The 18,616-nt window shown below is 51.7% G+C and overlaps 1 protein-coding gene and 1 long non-coding RNA gene across 3 annotated transcripts in view; one reads left to right on the top strand and one right to left on the bottom strand.

Moving 5' to 3' along the window:
- Positions 1-18,616, top strand: part of TBCEL (tubulin folding cofactor E like) — a 244,719-nt gene that overhangs the window by 59,335 nt on the left and 166,768 nt on the right. The window lies entirely within an intron of this gene.
- Positions 1-18,616, bottom strand: part of LOC138285213 (uncharacterized) — a 67,898-nt gene that overhangs the window by 33,587 nt on the left and 15,695 nt on the right. For both annotated transcript variants that reach the window (XR_011201540.1, XR_011201541.1), the window contains one exon: positions 6,210-6,262. This is a non-coding gene — a long non-coding RNA (uncharacterized lncRNA). The remainder of the gene's footprint in view (positions 1-6,209; positions 6,263-18,616) is intronic.

The raw sequence follows: 18,616 nt of genomic DNA on the forward strand, positions 1-18,616 counted from the left end.
CAGTTGCAAGAGACACTATGCATGGAGAAGGGAAGGTCCTACCTTCACCCAAGTTGGACAGCTGGTAGGGAGGACACAAAGGACCACCAACTGTGATGCAGGATCCACAAAATCCATAGAAGAGGAGATCCATGCAGCCGGTCATCATTGCAGCAGAATGCCTGCAGATGCATAGGAGCGACTCTTTAATTCCACGGGAAGTTTGCTTCTTAGGGCAGACTGAAGACTCGCCACCCTCATATGATGCACAGCTGGGGAAATGTTGCAGTTGCTAGAAGAAGCCAGAGAAACAATGTTGGAGAGCAGAGGCGTAGCTGTAGATGCGGACTGTAGGTCCCTGTGGAGTCCAGCTGCGGTTCGAGAGGCCAGAAGTTTCAGTAAACGATGCAGATGATTCCTGCTGGAGTCTTGCATGTCGAATCTGGGAACCCACCCATGAGGAAGACCCTAAATAGCCCTGGAAGGGGAACTGGTCACCTAACCACATGGCCACTAAGATGCCCCCAGAGGCCTCTGCCCACCCTAAGGTCAAGATGGCAGAATCAAAGGGCCATCTGGGGTGGTGATAGACAGGGGAGTGGTCATTCCCATTTCCATTGTTCAGTTCCAGGACAGAGCAGGGATTAGGGGTCCCTCAACTGGTGCAGATTGGTTTTATGAGAGGATGGCACCAATGGTGGCCATCAAAGCATACCAGTGGCTTGGCGAGGCTACCCCTCACAAGTCATTTAACACCTTTTTTCTACCCAAAGGCAAAGGGTGTTGACTCCGTCACCTAAAGGAAATTCTTTTGTTCTGCCTTCCTGGACTACAAGTCGGAAACGTTTGATAACAAACATGCCCATGTTCAGAGTTACCCTTATGTAGCTGGCAAAGGTAGTGACCTATGTCCAGTACAAGCGTGAAATGGCATCCCCGCACTAATGAAGTCCAGGAAAATGGAGATGAGTCTGTGGGGGAATCTCTGCTCATGCAGGGGTGCCCTCCGACATCGGTACTTGCAGCAGGCCCTCTGGGCTAGGAGGCCCTGCCTTAGGAGTGACTTACAGGGACCTGGTGCAGTGATCTTCAGTGAAAGGGTGCATGCACCTTTACATGCAGGCTGCAATGCCAGCCCTTCAAACACATTTTACATAGGTCCCCATGGGTGGCATAACATGCTGCAGCCCATGGGGAACCCCTGGTGTCTCCCCGCCCTGGGCACCATATACTAGGGACTTACATGGGGGCACCAGTATGCAAATGTGGGAGGTATGAAGTCATAGCAAACAAATGTACAGGGGGAGTGCACAGTAACTGGGGTCCTGGTTAGCATACTGACAAGCAAAAAGTGGGGGTAACCATGCCACAATAAGTGTACTTTGCTACAGCTACATACCCTGGAGTCACAACACCCTGTAGATGACCACTTTCTGTGGGGAGTGGGCAACACCATGTCCAGAGGTCCTAAATTCCACCAGACACAAGTAGAATTTCCTAGGCTGTGTCCATTTCGGGCTGGTCACCCTAGGGGTGTGTCCAGCCTCGAAATGCAAAATGCCTCCTACATAGCTAATGTTCCTGAATATCCAGGTGCCAGATGGGGTCTGGGGGTGGGCATCTCCCTTTCAGAGACTAGATCTGTCTCGGAATGCAGATCATGCTATGGGAAGGGGTGTCCAACACCTCACCCTGAGAAGCTTTGTGTCTGACCTCCAAAGAGCAAAGGATCTCACCCCTGGATCTCACTCTAGTCTGTTGGTGGCAAACTGGCTAGAACTGGTCAGTTAGCTCAGAAGCAGTTGTTATGTTTTCAGGAGGAAACTGTAAGGTACACTCTGGATGCGTGCATTAATAAATCCATCGCCAGGGCTTATAAAACCTGAGAGGTTCAACATCCCTATTTTCATTAAAGACATCATGGAGCTGGGCAACTCGTATTAATCAGTGGCCAACTAAAATGGATTCCCTGTTCACCTAATATATCTAAGAAACGACAGACCTAGCAGGGGCATATCTTCTCTTGCAGATATGACCACGCATATAATAATATGCACCATGCCTTAGGGCTATAAGGCCTGCTATAGGGGTGACTTACAAATATTACATGCAATGTTTTGGGGACATGGCACACAGTCCATAATTTATGTTGCGTTTTCACTTTTAGGGGGCACCTTGTCAAGCAGTCTGCATGAGGTCAGTGCTGGGTCCCTTAGAGAAGAACAAGTTCTGCTACAGCTCTTAGCGACCCTCTGCAGTACCGAGGCACTCTAGGTAACACTTACTATGGGACTTAGAAGGGTGCTACAGAGCCTTATCACTTGGGATCAAGGGATCAGGTGTCTTGTTTTGGGGAAAGACTGGCACTGGGGACCAGCTTACCAGGAAGCCAGTGAACTTCAGTTAAAGCTGCATCAAAACTTGGCAACAAGTTGGGAGGGGGCAAGGGACGGACAGCTAAGTACAAGTGTGAGTATGACTTTTTTGTGATGTTCGTTAATTGGTTGCAATGTTACACAAGGAGGACGGGCTGGGAGTTGAGATTAATTTGTGAGTATGGCACGTGGTGCCAAAAAAATCTTGCCATTGAATGTATTATGACCGCCCATGTTAAATATAGGGCTGCTCAGTTCCAAGGCAAACAAGACTTACTTGGTTTCACCTTATCCCATTTTCTTCTACCGTCCTACTCTTCCTTTATCCTTATTTTATCCTTGCAGGTTCATTTTCTTCTCTACTTTCTCCTGGTGATTGCTTCTCTATGACCCTGTTCCCCTTCCCATTCTGCCTTTTGCTCTTTGGCCAGGTCACTGGCACACTGGTCTACATTCTAAAAGTTTTAACATCTCATTTTCAGGGATAGGGAGGTCTTTCCATTATTGTAACACGGGAGCAGCTCACTACTATTCATGGAAATAATGTGTGACACCCTCACATTTACAATATATGAGGTTCTATTTTGATGTATGTAGGAAGTTGGCTCTGAATATACTATCTCAAAGTGAGAGATAGTGTGCACAGAGTCTAAAGGTTCCCCTTAGAGGTTGATAGTGGGAAAATTAGATAATTTGAATGCTCTATTTTTTGGTGGTGTAGTTGAGCAGTAGGCTTGTCAGAGGGTAGTGTTAAACATTTGTTGTACACACACAGGCAATAAATGAGGAACACACACACTCAAAAGACTTAACCCAAGTCCAATAGTTTGCCTGCAGAACATCAGGATCCCTCGGCACCGGCGAAAGTGAGGGCTACTTTGAGCGACCTCAAAAACTGAAGGGACCAGTGACAACTCCGGACTCTCCTGCTGAGGCGTGACAGTAGGACTCATCTCCCATGTCTTCTGGCATCGTGAAGATCGAGACCTCGATCGGCTCCGCTCCAAACGTTGCCGACCGCTCCAAACGTCGCCGAGAGTCATGATGACGCTGCTTCTTATGCTTTTTGGGAGAAACATGGAAGGAATCCTTTTTATGGCCCTTCTTCTTTGCTTTGGCTAAGAAGAGCTTCGCTTCGTGCTCCTTCAGAGCTTTTGGATTCATGCTCTGACACGAAGAGCAACCTTCCACATCATGCTCTGAACTAAGGCACCAAATACAGTCCGAGTGGGGGTCGGTCACTGACATCCGACCCCCGCATTCTCTACACAGCTTGAAACCGGACTTCTTCGGAGGCGACACTGTAACCACCGAAAAGCGTTACAGTTAACAACGAGCCAGGAAGAAAAACCATTGGCGAAGGCACGGAAAAAAGGAAAACTGATGTCAGTACGCCGACAAGGACCTATTATTGGCACGTTGACGTCAGACGGAGTCACGTGGAGCCATGCCATTATGACGTCCTCGTCAACGTAGACAGCTAGGAAGAAGTCTTTCCGTCGGATGCTGGCGCCCGGATACAATTCATAAGGTGAGGAATCCACAGGTAGTTGTATCCATCAGAAATATATTTTAATTTATTTTAGAACCACAAGATTCAACTCAGGTTACTCACGTTATCGCAGTCGCCTGGGAGTCCCCTCTGCGGTATTTGTTTTCTGGAGCTCGAGGTGGGGGCATTGGATGCAGAGTGAGAAGTCTCACGCTTCTGGCGGGAAGGGAGAGTTCTTTCAAGAGTGGCTGTTCCCCGACAGATGCGTCGCTGTGCAGTTTGAGTCTGGGGACAGGCTGGTAGGGCTGGAGCCAAGTCAGTTGGTGTTTCCGTCATCTCTGCGGGGCTTTCAGGTCAGCAGAACTTATTTGTGCAGGTTGCAGGAATCTGATTTCCTGGGTTCAGGGTCGCCCCTAAATACTCAATTTAGGGGGGTGTTTAGGTCTTGGGGCAGTAGCCAATGGCTACACCCTCTTGGTGCCTCCACCCTTAGGTGATGGGGGCACATCCATATTGCTTTTGGGGGCATCTTCCAATCGCAAGATGGAGGAATTATAAAAGTTAAGAGTCACCTTAGGGGCTGTCCTGACTGGTGGGTGGCTCCTCCTTGTTTCCCTCATCATCTCCTCCAGCCTTGCTGCCTAAAGTGTGTGTGTGTGGGGGGGGGGGGGGAGTCCATCTCCACTAGCTGGGATGCCCTGGGGTGTTGTAACAAAAGGCATGAGCCTTTGAGGCTCCCGCCAGGTGTTACAGTTCCTGCAGGGGGAGGTGAGAAGCATATCCACCCAGTACAGTCTTTGTTCCTGGCCACAGATTGACAAATGTACTCTCCCCATGTTGCCAGAAACTAGTCTGGTTGTGTCAGACTGGCAGAAACTGGTCAGCCTAGCACTAGGAGTCGGACTGGTATTCCGGGTCCCTCTCTAAGATGCCCTCTGGGTGTATTTTAAAACAAATACCACACTGGCATCAGTGTGCATTTATTGTGCTGAGAAGTTGGATACCAAACTTCTCATATTTCAGTTTAGCCATTATGGAACTGTGGAGTTCGTGCTTGTTAAACCCCCAGACCTTATACTCTTATGGCTAACCTGCAATTACAATGTCCAAGGTTTTGCTAAGACACCGTAGGGGCATAGTGCTCATGCAGCTATTCCCTCACCTGGGGCATAGTACACCCTGCCTTAGGGCTGTAAGGCCTGCTAGAGGGGTGACTTATCTATGCCATAGGCAGTGTGAGGTTGGCATGTCACCCTGAGGGGAGTGCCATGTCGACTTAGTCATTTTCTCCCAACCAGCACACACAAGCTGGCAAGCAGTGTGTCTGTGCTGAGTGAGGGGTCTCCAGGGTGTCATACGGCATGCTGCAGCCCTTAGAGACCTTCCTTGGCAACAGGCCCTTGGTACCAGGTGTACCATTTACAATGGACATATCTGTGTGCCAGGACCGTGCCAATTGTGGGTAGCGGTTAGGGAAAGAACACCAGGCAGATCTTATCCTCCAAACCCACCCTTGCTGCCATCCACAGAATCAGGAAGAGCACATCTGAAGGCAGATGGTTTTCTTACCTTGTAGCCCAGTCAAACACGCTTCCACTCAAACTCAGACATGCAGACTCACTGAACCAGCTCACAAAGGATCTAAAGACATGGATCGCAGAGTGTGCAGCACGTCCGCAACAGCTATTTGAGCCTCCATGGGTGATAAGCCACCCTTTAAAAGCGTCTTATTGCTCAAATGACTGATGTGTGCAAAAATACCTTTATTAGGAATGAAAAACTTGCCTAACAATAGCTTTACAAGTATGTCTCAATAAAAACATAAAAGAAAATAAATGTTTTACCTAGAAGTTATTTTGAAAGATTAGCAACACATAACTCACCCACTGTTCAATATCAGTCATGTTTGGCCACTAGAAATGGCTGCCAATACTCTTTTTAGTTTTGTTAGTTCCAGAGTGATCTCCAATTAGTGAAGAATGTAACTTATTAAAAATGTGTTTTGCCAATTCTTCACCAACGATAACTTGTGCCTTCTTCCCCTTTCCTACAAAGAACACCTTTTCACCTAATTTGCCATAAAAACATGAGAACGTTTAAAGGACGATTTCTATTTACTGCAGATGTTGCACGAGAGATACATTAAAAGCACGTAATATATATATACACACGCTAACAATCATTTAAAAAAATAAAATATAATGAAATGAATCAGACTAAACAATATTTGTTAACACATAAGTATGTAGATCAATATAATTGAAAGGATCACCAATTCATGAAGCTTCATTCAAACAAGTACAGTAAATTGTATGAATGTATAACAATTTTCTAATTCCAAAGTAATTTGAAAAATAACTTACCATCAATGGTGATTTTTTTGGAAAGTCTCCGTAATCCATGCTTCATTATTTTACTGCAATCATCAGGGTACACATTACTGCGTATATAAAATTCAGAATCTGGTTGTACTTTGTAGCATCCATTGTTCTTTACAATAACAAAATAAATATAAACTGAAGAAAATCTAAACATCGTAATAGTAAAAAAATAAAATCACATGGATGAATATACGTTAACAAAGGTAAATAATGTGTTCCTCTGATTGACAATTTGCACCCACACATTCGTTTTTTGAGAATGGATACCATAAGAATATCTCTCCACAGTAGCTGCCTCCGCTCTGGTGGGAGGAGCACATAAGCCATCAGAAGTCTGCTTCTTCGCCAAGGCATTGCACCTTTTAATAGGAAGAAAAAGATAGTTGGAGATGGTCCTCTTCTCTCATCAGCTTGCCTAATTTTCACAGCAATTAAGCAAATAAAAAGCTGATCATCCATTTAGCGTTCTTTAGTACAATGAATGACCGCTGTGGGTCAAATATATGTAAGAATGAGGAGGTAGAGAAAAAGTCATCAGGACAATATTTAGACCACCGTGAAAGAGTGAACACTTTTGGAAAAAAAGAACCAGCTTGCCTCAATAGATGGTAGTTAAATGTGTGGCTACAGAGAGGGTTAGATGCTCGTTAACCCTTATGTAAGAAGTAATTACGGGAAAAAAAGAATATTGTATCGTCAACAAACCTATAGGTCCTCATTACAACCCTGGCGGTCGGTGTTAAAGCGGCGGTAAAACAGCCAACAGGCCGGCGGTAATAAAAAATGTAATCACAACCGTGGTGGAAACCGCCAACATAGACAGCCACTTTAACACTCTGACTGCCACAGTGGTACAAACAAACAGCATGGTGGTCACCACCAACAGACAGGCGGAAGACAATGTATCGCCCACAGTATCATGAGAGGCTAATCCGCCACCTTTTCAGGGGCGGAATCAACGCGAACAAAAACACGGCGGAAAAAGAACTTGGAAGGAAAAATGCTCACCTCTACACACCATACGAGGAACCAGGATGCCATGGAGCCGGAACTCCATATTCTACCAGCCATTGTCTTCCTGCTCCTCTACCAGGAGCACGAACGCCAGCGGCAAAGACCACAGTGAGTATTGCACCTACGACACAGGGGAGGGGGGAGGGAAAAGAGTGACACACACACACGCAACACCCCCACCCTCACCCACTACAGCACACACACACAAATACATGTTGATACATTACAGTTACACCCCCCAAGGCCCCCGGAAGAAGGCAAGGACAATGGAAATGACTGTAACGATTCTGATCAATAAAAATCCAGTACTCATAAATATATATATACACACTATTAACAAATATATACACCAAGAATTAAAGTCCATGTGCTGCACATACATAGTCCGTGGACCACTGGGCCCAAAATGCATGGGCGAGGCCCACACAAGATATCCAATCAAAACGGAGCGAACACTGCAGGGGCATCAGATCGAAATACAACAGGCACCTCAGGGGGAAGGGAAGGGGGGGCACCTCAGCCGGATGAGTGCACAACGCCAGATCCATGAGGGGCCTCCATGCCCATTGATGTATCCTGGGGAGTGCAACGCCACAGTCTCACAAGTGAATAACAGTCTCCACTGGTTCTGGAGGGGGGTTTGTGCCCAGCGTGCTTCATCCTGCCAAGGACTGAGGTAGTGGATGTGAATCTCCACTGGTTCAGGAGGGGGCTTGGTGCCCAGAGTGCTTCATCCTGCCAAGGACAGAGGTAGTGGATGTGAATCTCCACTCACGGTGGGCCATGAAAGCTGTCCAGGCCCCTGAAACTGACCACCAGCTTCGTACGACTGACCACGGAGGATGGCAGCCATATCTGCGGTGGTGCCACTGGCATATGGCGTGTCCACTGGCAGTGATTGTGGCAGCCTCAGTAGCGGCGGTGCTTGCGGCGCTCATTGGCCTGCAGTGCTGGTGGGTGGCTCAGTGAGCGTGCTGGTAGCGCCGGTGTCCTGGGACGCGGTGATGGTAGCGCCGGTGTCCTGGGAAGCGGTGCTGGTGGTGGCGGTGTCCTGGGAAGCAGTGCTGGTGGCGGCGGTGTCCTGGGAAGCGGTCTTGTCCGCCGTGCAGGTTGGCGGCGACTTCCCTTTCTTTCTGTGCCCCTTCCCCACCTTGGATGGTGGCGCAGCTGTCTTCACACTCCCAACTGTAGTCCTGGGAGAGCCCTTGGTGGCAGGTATTTTGCCCTTCTCCCTCCGGGCTGTGGCCAACTTCTTATGTTTCTGAGGTGGGGGACTGTCTGTGGTCTGGCTCCTTGGCACACTGGCTGCCCTGCTGCTTGGCGCACTCCAGAAGCCGGTTACTGCTGGCACCACTGTTCCCGTTGATGTGGTGGCTGAGGTGCTGGGTTGTGACCTGGAAAGCCGTGCCATAGGGGACGGAAGGGGTGGGGGAGGTGAGGGGGAAGAGGTCAAGGTTTGACAGGAAAAGTTTTAGACACACTGGGAAGGGTAGATGGAGGGGGTTTGGGAGGGGAGGAAGAGGTAGTGGTTGTAGGAGGTGTACATCTGCTGAATTTGGGTGAAGGTGCATGGGCTGGAGGCTGTTGAGGTGGATGGGTGTTGGGTGGGTGGGTGCCTGCGTTTGTGTACTTTGGGAGGAGGGCTCACAGACACACTGGGAGAGGAAACTGGGGATGTGTGACTGGTAGTGGTGTGGTGAGTGCACATGAGCGGTGTGTGGTGATGGACGTAGTGGCTGAAGATGTAGTGCATGCAGGTGTGAGTGGAGACGTGACAGGGAGGGATGAGGGAGACGAGGAGGAGGGGGACACAGTGGAGGCAGTGGATGTTGGTATGTCTGCATGGGTATGATGCTTGTGTGAGTGCCTGTGGGATGTGTGGTGCTTATGTTTGCCAGAGCTACCCTTGTGTGTTGAGGTGTGTGCATGCTGGTCTGATGGTGTGCTTGGGATAGGCTGAGGTACAGGGGATTAGGTCTGGGTGGAGGAAGTTGGAGGGGGGAGGCTGGACACAGGGACAATGGCTGCCATCAGTGCTGAGGCCAGCGTATGAAAAGCTTGCTGTTGGGCTGCCTGACCAGAATGAATGCCCTCCAGGTATGCATTTGTCTGTTGCAACTGCCTCTCTACACCCTGGATAGCATTCAGAATGGTAGACTGCCCAACAGTGAGGGATCTGAGGAGGTCAATGGTCTCCTCACTGAGGGCAGCAGGGCTGACAGGGGCAGGGGCTGAGGTGCTGCTGTGAGGACGGTGCTGGTGGGGGGGCGTCTGTACCTGTAGGTGCAGGGGGCACAGAGGGGCCCGCCACCGCAAGGGAGCTCCTGTGGAACTCCCCTCGCCCGCCGTCCGCTGTTTCGCCCTCCAGGGCCATGTGGGATGCAGATCCCTCCTGCTCCGGTGCCACTGCTCCTCTGCCTGATGATGCTAATGCACACAAGAACAGGTAGACCACAAAAAGGTGGGGAAGACAGAAGAAAGACATATTCAGTGCATGCAATACCGCTACAGTTGGCGGACACTACAGACACAGCAGCCCTCTGCACTACACCATGCACTTAGAGTTCCCTAATTAATCACAGGGACATGGGGTACAAGGCCTATGCCCGACTGCTGCACACATGAGTCACAGGAGCCTGACTAGGTGTAGATGGCTCTTAACACTGGTGGGGTGGCACATAGCCTGCCTTACGGAGGGAACATGCCTACAAAACTCGTCCTGGCCAAGGGGTACCCACAGCCCACCTCCCCCAACCAGACACCTCCAATGTGCGCTGAATCAGCTGAATGAGAGCGTACTCACCCCCTTGTGGCTGCTGTGATGCTCTCAAGCGCCCATCCAACTCCGGGTACGCCACCACCAGGATCTGGAACATCAGGGGTGTCATCGTGCAACGGGCGCACCCCCCCCCCACATTGGGAACTCATCCACAGCTGGGCCTCCCCTGTCTTCTTGCTCAAGCGGCGAATGTCCTCCCATGTTTTCTGGCAAACGGGTGCTACGTCTGTGGTGGACACCCAGGGTCCTGACTTCCGTGGCGATGACACGCCAAATATCCTTCTTCTGGTGGGCACTGACCTACAGGAATAGGACAGGGGAAAAGGAGAAGATATAACCATCCGCACCGTCACAGTCATTGGCCTGCATTCCTACCCTTGCCATGACACACATACACTCACCGTCGTTTCATGCACGCCTAATTCTCCCCTTCCATCTTCCATCCACACAGGCATTGCCCATACAGCATGCTCACAGTGTACTTACCTGTTTGTCTGGAGGAACGTAGAGCAGCGTGTACGGGGGGAGGACCCCATCCACTAGTTTCTCAAACTCCTCCGTGGTGAAGGCAGCGGCCCTTTCCCCAGACACATGAGCTATTGTCTCTTCCAGACTGAGGTCACAGCAGCACTTGCAGTGTAGGTAATCTCCTGTTGAACATCAGGTATCAACTGAGTGAACAGATAGAAAATGGCGGTCATGTCCGCTGCGGTGCGTACCGTCACCGCCAGCGTACATCGTCATTGGCTCCTGGGACCCATAGGGCCCAATGTTAACCAATGCAGGATTGCGCCGTGGTCTTCGACCGCCTACTGCGACGGTGTACAACGCCAGCGCAGTTACCTCATATCCCATTGTCCCACCTTACAGGTCAGGCAGCCGCCATTTCATGGGGCCACATGGCATTATGCTTAAATGCGTCACACATACCTAGGCCTTGCATACACACTAAGACAGGCACATATTGGATTGAAAAATATGTGCAATAAAGTTGTGTTTTCGTACATCAGTGTTGGCTGACCCTCTGCTCGCTGTTCTCCTCCAGAGTATGTCCGCTGGGGCAGGTGAGGAGATGGCTGCATCCTCCAGTGTACAGACCGCTGGTGGACCTGTTGACAATGGAAGAGCGACATGTAATTGTCACCTACAGACTGGACCGTGCCACAATCCATGAACTGTGTGCCCAGTTGGAGCCAGACCTGATGTCAGCTATCCGCCATCCCACAGGTATCCCCCCCTATAGTGCAGGTGCTGTCAGTACTCCATTTCCTGGCAAGTGGGTCTTTTCAGACGACAGTGGCCATAGCCTCTGGGATGTCCCAGCCTATGTTCTCCAACGTGTTGTCCAGAGTGTTGTCTGCCCTGCTGAAACACATGCACAGCTACATCGTGCTCCCTCAGATGGAGGATTTGCCTACAGTGAAAGGTGACTTCTATGCCCTGGGACATATCCCCAACATCATAGGTGCCATTGATGGGACACATGTGGCCTTGGCCCCCCCGCAGGAGTGAACAGGTGTACAGAAACCGGAAGAGCTACCATTCAATGAATGTGCAGTTGGTGTGTTTGGCCGACCAGTACATCTCCCATGTGAATGCCAAGTTTCCTGGATCAGTGCATGACGCTTACATTCTGAGGAATAGCAGCATCCCTTATGTGATGGTGCAACTCCAGAGGCACTGTGTGTGGCTATTAGGTGAGGACATGGACCCTATATAGTGTGACTAGGTGTCTGGGAATGGGGTTGCCCCTAAGGGTAAGTGTGTGTCTAACAGTTGTAACAACATTTGCAGATGACTCTGGCTACCCCAACCTGTCATGGCTACTGACCCCAGTGAGGAATCCTAGGACAAGGGCAGAGGAACGCTACAATGAGGCACATGGGCAAACTAGGAGGGTTATAGAGAAAGACCTTCGGCCTCCTGAAGGCCAGGTTTAGGTGCCTACATGACGGGTGTTTCCCTATTCTACGCACCAAAGAAGGTGTGCCAGATCATCGTGGCCTGCTGTATGCTGCACAACTTGGCTTTGCGACGACAGCTGCCTTTTCTGCAGGAGGATAGTCCTGAAGGAGGTCTTGTGGCAGCTGTGGAGCCTGTGGATAGTGAAGACGAGGAAGCAGAACAGGAAATCGACAACAGAAACAAGGTGATTCATCAATACTTCCAGTGAGACACAGGTAAGACAACATCACTGCCTGCTACATCTGATACACTTGTTCTACCTCTCATCTGTCTGTCACTTTCACCCAGTGTATGGACCCTGATTTGTCACTTTCCCTTTCGATTTCACAGATGTGGGTCCCACTGTGTGACCTCTGCTATGTTTCCTCATGGACTAGAGCTGTGTGACATAGGTATGCTGACAATAAAATGGATTTTCCTCAGTTATTGCAAATACACATTTGTGAAAGCACAGACTGACTCCAGATTGTTTTGTGATTTAAGTGTGTTTATTTAAGTGCTAAATAGTGGAGGGGGTTGTAAAATGGTCAGGGGTGATGGTGCAGGAATGTCCATGGCAGAGTCCAGTCTATTTGTTTCACAGGTGCATTGTCCAAAGGGACATAGGAAGTGGAGCTGGGGCAGTTGGTGGATGGACAGGGTGTCAAAGTGGGACAGAAGGATGACAATCAGGGTGGTCTTATTTCTTGACGGGGGTCTTGGCATCGTGCTCTGTCTTTGTCCTTGATCTCAGGGACCGCTTGCAGGGTGGTTCTCCATCTGCAGGGGGTGGGGTGCTGGTGTCGAGGTCCTGTGGCGGTGCCTCCTGTCTACTAGCGCCGGCGGTGGGCAGTTCATCATCCAGGCTAGTGTCAGGGGCCCCTTGTTGTGCCACAGTGTCCCTCCTGGTGTTCACGAGTTCCTTCAGCACCCCTACAATGGTGCCCAGGGTGGTATTGATGGATCAGAGTTCCTCCCTGAGCCCCAAATACTGTTCCTCCTGCAGCCGCTGGATGTCCTGAAACTTGGACAGTACTGTTGCCATCGTCTCCTGGGAATCAATCAATCAATCAATCAATCAATCAAGGATTTGTAAAGCGCGCTACTCACCCGGAGGGTCTCAAGGCGCTGGGGGGGTGGGGGGGGGGGGCAGGGGGGACCGCTACTGCTCGAACAGCCAGGTCTTGAGTTGCTTCCTGAAGGAGAGGTGGTCTTGGGTCAGACGGAGGTGGATGGGGAGGGAGTTCCAAGTCTTGGCTGCCAGGTAGGAGAAGGATCTTCCTCCCATGGTGGCTTTTCTAATGCGTGGAACGGCGGCGAGGGCGTGGCTGGTCGATCGTAGCTGGCGGGTGGGAGTGTAGAAGGTCAGGTGGTTGTTGAGGTACCTGGGGCCCAGGTCGTGGAGGGCCTTGTGTGCGTGGGTGAGGAGGCGGAACGTGATTCTCTTGCTGACGGGGAGCCAGTGCAGGTCTCTCAGGTGTCCGGAGATGTGGCTGTGTCGGGGGATGTCGAGGATGAGGCGTGCGGAGGCGTTCTGGATGCACTGGAGTCTTTTCTGTAGTTTGGTCGTGTTTCCGGCGTAGAGGGTGTTTCTGTATTCCAGTCGGCTGGTGACGAGTGCCTGGGTGACCGTTTTCCTGGTTTCGGTGGGGATCCATCAGAAGATCTTTCGGAGCATGCGTAGGATGTTGAAGCATGATGATGAGACGGCGTTGACTTGTCTGGTCATCAAGAGGGAGGAGTCCAGGATGAAGCCCAGGTTGCGTGCGTGGTCTGTTGGTTTGGGTGCGCATCCCAGGGCAGGGGGCCACCAGGAGTCGTCCCAGGGGGAGGGTGATGATCCAAGGATGAGGACTTCCGTCTTGTCTGAGTTCAGTTTCAGGTGGCTGTTCAACATCCACTCGGCTAAGTCTTTCATCCCTTCGTGCAGGTTGGTTCAGGCGGTGGCTGGGTCGTTGGTGAGGGAGAGGATCAGCTGGGTGTCATCGGCGTAGGAGATGATGTTGAGGTTGTGTTGGCGTGCGATGGCTGCGAGGGGGCTCATATAGACGTTGAAGAGGGTGGGGCTGAGTGACGATCCTTGTGGTATGCCGCAGATGACTTCGGTGGCCTCGGATCTGAACGGGGGGAGGCGGACTCTCTGGGTTCTTCCGGCGAGGAACAAGGTGATCCACTCTAGTGCCTTCTCTTGGATTCCGATGTTGCTGAGGTGCTGCACTAGGGTGTGGTGGCAGACAGTATCGAACGCTGCGGAGAGGTCCAGGAGGATGAGTGCCGCTGTTTCCCCGTTGTCGAGCAGGGCTCGGATGTCGTCAGTGGCTGCGATGAGGGCGGTCTCGGTGCTGTGGTTGGCTCGGAAGTCGGACTGCGAGTGGTCGAGGGATCCGTTGGTCTCGAGGAAGGTGGCAAGCTGTCTGTTGACGGTCTTCTCCATGACTTTGGCAGGAAACGGGAGGAGCGAGATGGGGCGGTAGTTCTTGAGGTCGGTGGGGTCTGCTGAGGGTTTCTTCAGGAGGGCGCTGAGTTCGGCATGCTTCCAGCTCTCCGGGAAGGTGGCGGTGTTGAAGGAGCAGTTGATGATGTCCCGGAGGTGGGGTGCGATGACGGAGTCGGCTTTGTTGAAGACGTGGTGGGGGCATGGGTCGGTTGGTGATCCGGAGTGGATGGTGTTCATCGGTGCGGACCGGGGTCCAGGCGCGGAGGGTGGTGTTGGGGGGTGTCGGTTTGGGGGTTGGGTGCGTGGTCTGTGCGCCGAAGCTGTTGTGTATGTCGGCTATCTTGTGGTGAAAGAACGAGGCGAGTGAGTCGCAGAGGTCTTGTGAGGGAGTGATGTCGTTGTTTCCGGCGCTGGGGTTGGAGAGCTCTTTAACGATGTTGAAGAGTTCCTTGCTGTTGTGTGCGTTGTTGTCTAGTCATTCTTTAAATGCTGTCTTCTTGGTGGTGTGGATCAGCTGGTGGTGTTTGCGGGAGGCGTGCTTGAGGGCGGTCATGTTGTCTGTAGTCGGGTTTTTTCGCCAGGCTTTCTCGAGGGTGCGGCAGTTCTTCTTGGAGTTCTTGAGGTCGATGTTGAACCAGGAGGCTTTCTTGCTGTTGGGCTTGATGGGATGGGTTTTCAGCGGTGCGAGGTTGTCGGCGCAGTTGGTGATCCATTGTGTGAGGTTGTTGGCTGCTTGGTTGGGGTCCGCTGAGCTGGCGGGAGGGTTCTGGTTCAGTGATGTGGAGAGCTGGTCGGTGGTGATCTTGTTCCAGCTCCTGCGGGGAGCCTGGTGTGGGTGAGTCGTGGTTCTTCTGAAGCTGAAGTGGACGCAGCTGTGGTCTGTCCAGTGGAGTCCGGTGGAGTGGCTGAAGGAGATGTACTTGCTGGAGGAGAAGACTGGGTCAAGCGTGTGTCCGGCGTAGTGGGTGGGGGTGTTCACCAGTTGCTTGAGTCCGAGGTTGTCCAGCAGGGTGGTGGTGTTGTTGTCGTTGTTCTCCAGGTGGAAGTTGAGGTCCCCTAGGAGGATGTAGTCAGTGGAGGGGAGGGCGTGTGGGCTGATGAAGTCTGCGATGTCTTCGCTGAATTGTGTGCGGGGTCCTGGGGGTCTGTAAATGAGGGTGCCTCTGAGTGTAGTCTTGGGGTCGGTGTGTATCTGGAAGTGAAGGTGTTCGACAGCTGTGAGGGTGTCGTCGGTGTTGGTCGTGATGCGGATGGTGTTCTTGTGGACGATGGCGATGCCTCCTCCTGTCTGGTTGGCGCGGTCCCTCCGGGTGATCTTGTATCCGTCCGGGATGGCGATGGCGATGTCGGGCGCTGAGGAGGCGTTCATCCAGGTTTCTGTGAGGAAGGCGACGTCTGGAGATGTGGTGTCGAGCAGGTTCCAGAGTTCCACGGCGTGTCTGTGGATGGAGCGGGTTTTGAGCAGGATGCACTTCAGGTGGTTGCTGCTGGTGCTTGGTTTGGCGGGTGCGGTGCGGGTCTGGATGCAGGCAAACTTGCAGGATTGGCAGGTGAAGGGTCCGTGGGTGCGTCTTGGGGCGGCACGGCAGCACCCGGGGATCCGGCCGGTGTTGAGTGCGAGGAGGGTGGCAGCGCTGTAGGTCTTGCGGGTGGGCTGGCCTCTGCGAGGGCCAGGGGGTCTGGCGCTGGGTGCGGGCCAGGCGCAGACAGGCTTGCCTTAGGCGCGCCTTTGGCGCGGCCGCTGCGCGCGTCCGCTGTGGGGCCGCGGCGCGGCCTCCATATGAGTGGGAGAGGGAGGGAGGAGTAGCTGGGAGGTGTGAGCGGGGCAGCCAATGGGTGCGAGGGGGGCGGAGCTATGGGACGCAGCGGCGGGAAACGGGCGGCAGGGGGGAAAACGCGGTGTGCAGGGGAACCGAGGAAAAGGACCCCCAACAGACAAAAAAGGAGAGGGGAAACCCAAGGCAGCAAGGACACACGTAAACAGGGGCGAAGCAGGCACTTACACGAGGGAGCAGGGAAGAAGGAGGAAACTGGCACTCAACGCTGGGAGGAGAAGAGCAGCGGTCAGCGGTCACATAGGGGGCTGCGTGGCGGTGAGGGGAGCGAACTGCCTGGAAAACAGGAATAGTGGTAGGTTCCCATGATGTTAGAGGGCCTCATGGAGAGTGGGTTCCCTAGGCCTGTCCTCCCCCTGTTGCCCAGCAGCCCTCCCAGTTCCCCTGTGTCCTGGGCCTCTGTCCCCTGACTGTGTGCCCACTGCCAATGCCCCCAAGTCCCTGCTGTTCTTGGGGTGGTGGGTTAGCCTGACTTCCCTGAAGTGGTGGACACACTGCTGCTTGACGTGTCATGGGGACAGAGGTATGGGCCCGGTGGGTGCTGGTGTTTCCAGAGGGGGGAGGCTCTGTTGTGGCTTCTGCCAGTGTGAGGGGAACCGACTGTCCTGAGGTCTCAGATGGGCCGGGCTGGTCATCTAGATCCAGTTGGACAGAGCTGCTGTCATCAATGTGGGTCTCTTCTGTGGGTGGAGTGGACATGTCTGGAACATCCTGTCCGGTGACGTTGGTTAGGGTTCCTGTAGGGGGTTTAAAGGCATAGTTTATCTGTGTGTTCCATGGTGTGCAATGGGTGGGTGACCCTGTACCCCAGTGGTTGCATTCCTGTGTAGGAGCTTGTGTGCTTGATGTTTAGGGGTCTGTGTGGGTATGTGCAGTGGACATGCATTTATGATGGGTACCCATGCTTTGTTGTTGCATGAAGGGCCTGGTGTTGGGATGTGTGGTTTGTGATAGTGGGACATCTGTGAGGAGTTTTAGTGATGGGGGGTGAGGGTGAAGGTATGTGATTGCATGCAAGTAGGGTGGGGGATGAAGTAGTGAAAGCTTTGACTTATCAATTCCTCCAGCTACTCCTGTGAGGCCCTCAGGATGCAGTATAGCCAAGACCTGCTCCTTCCATGTTAGTTGTGGGGGAGGAGGTGGGGGTCCGCCGCCAGTCCTCTGAACCGCGATGTGGTGTCTTGAGACCACAGAACACACCTTCCCCCGTGGGCCGTTCCACCTCTTACTGATGTTATCCTGTGTTCTTGGGTGCTGTCCCACTGCGCTGACCCTGTCCACGATTCTGCGCCATAGCTCCATCTTCCTAGCTATGGTGGTGTGCTGCACTTGTGATCCGAATAGCTGTGGCTCTACACAGATGATTTCATCCACCATGACCCCGAGCTCCTCCTCAGAAAACCTGGGGTGTCTTTGCGGTGAACATGGGGTGGTGTGGGTGATGTCTGAGGTAATGTCTAGGGGTGTGTGTTGTTTTGTGCGTGGATGTGTGTGTGATGGTGTTTTGTGCCTCTGTATGGTGTTGTCATCTTTGCTGTGCTGTCTCTCTGGCCTTCGTCAATATTTTAGGTAGTAAGGGATTGTGGGAGTGGTGTGTGTATGTGTATAAGGTGCGTGTATTTGGAATTGTCCAATGTGGTTGTGTTTTGTAAGAGTGTAGTTTGAGCGCGGCGTTGTGTTATCGCAAGTTTATCACTGACCTTTGGTGTTACCGCCAATGTTGTAATGAGGGCCATAGTGATTATGCTCAAATGGCGTTCACGAGAAAATCTCAAAAAACAAATGTAAGATTTCAGTGTGCTCTAAAAAAAACATTTTTAGGCTGCTAGTGAAACAAGCTGCTTGAAATACTATCGACAGCTGGTGACTAACATGGAAGATCGGTCAGGCACCCGCAAACAGGCTGGAAACACTGAAAGATAACCTTTGTTTGTGCTCAAAGATGACGATAGTCCCACGCCAATGAGCTGACACCACCATCATCAGTTTTGTGAAGACACGAAAGAGGATCACAGTAAACTTAAAAAGCTACTTGCTCACTTTGAAACACAGTTAACATGTGTGAAAAATTCAGGATGCGGGTGTGTGAATAAGCATTGTGAAGGTCCAGCACTACTATAAAGTATCCTGTTTGAGCACTGACAACACCTCAGCCAGGGTGTGCATTTAGAAATTGTCTTTTTGGAGGTAGCTGTTGACTGACCACCAAAAAAAAAAAAAAAAAAAAAGAGGACCTTTTAGTTTTTTTTGTGCACAAAGAAATGAAAAAGAAAAAGAACCACAACCTATCTCTGGAGGTAGGACAACCTACTCTGCGCTTGTGCAGAAGAGAGATGGAAACACCCGCTGGAGCAAGGAAGATTAGCTCTCCATCAGACAC

Source organism: Pleurodeles waltl, chromosome 3_1 (genome assembly GCF_031143425.1).
Source record: "Pleurodeles waltl isolate 20211129_DDA chromosome 3_1, aPleWal1.hap1.20221129, whole genome shotgun sequence".
Classification (NCBI taxonomy): Eukaryota; Metazoa; Chordata; class Amphibia; order Caudata; family Salamandridae; genus Pleurodeles; species Pleurodeles waltl.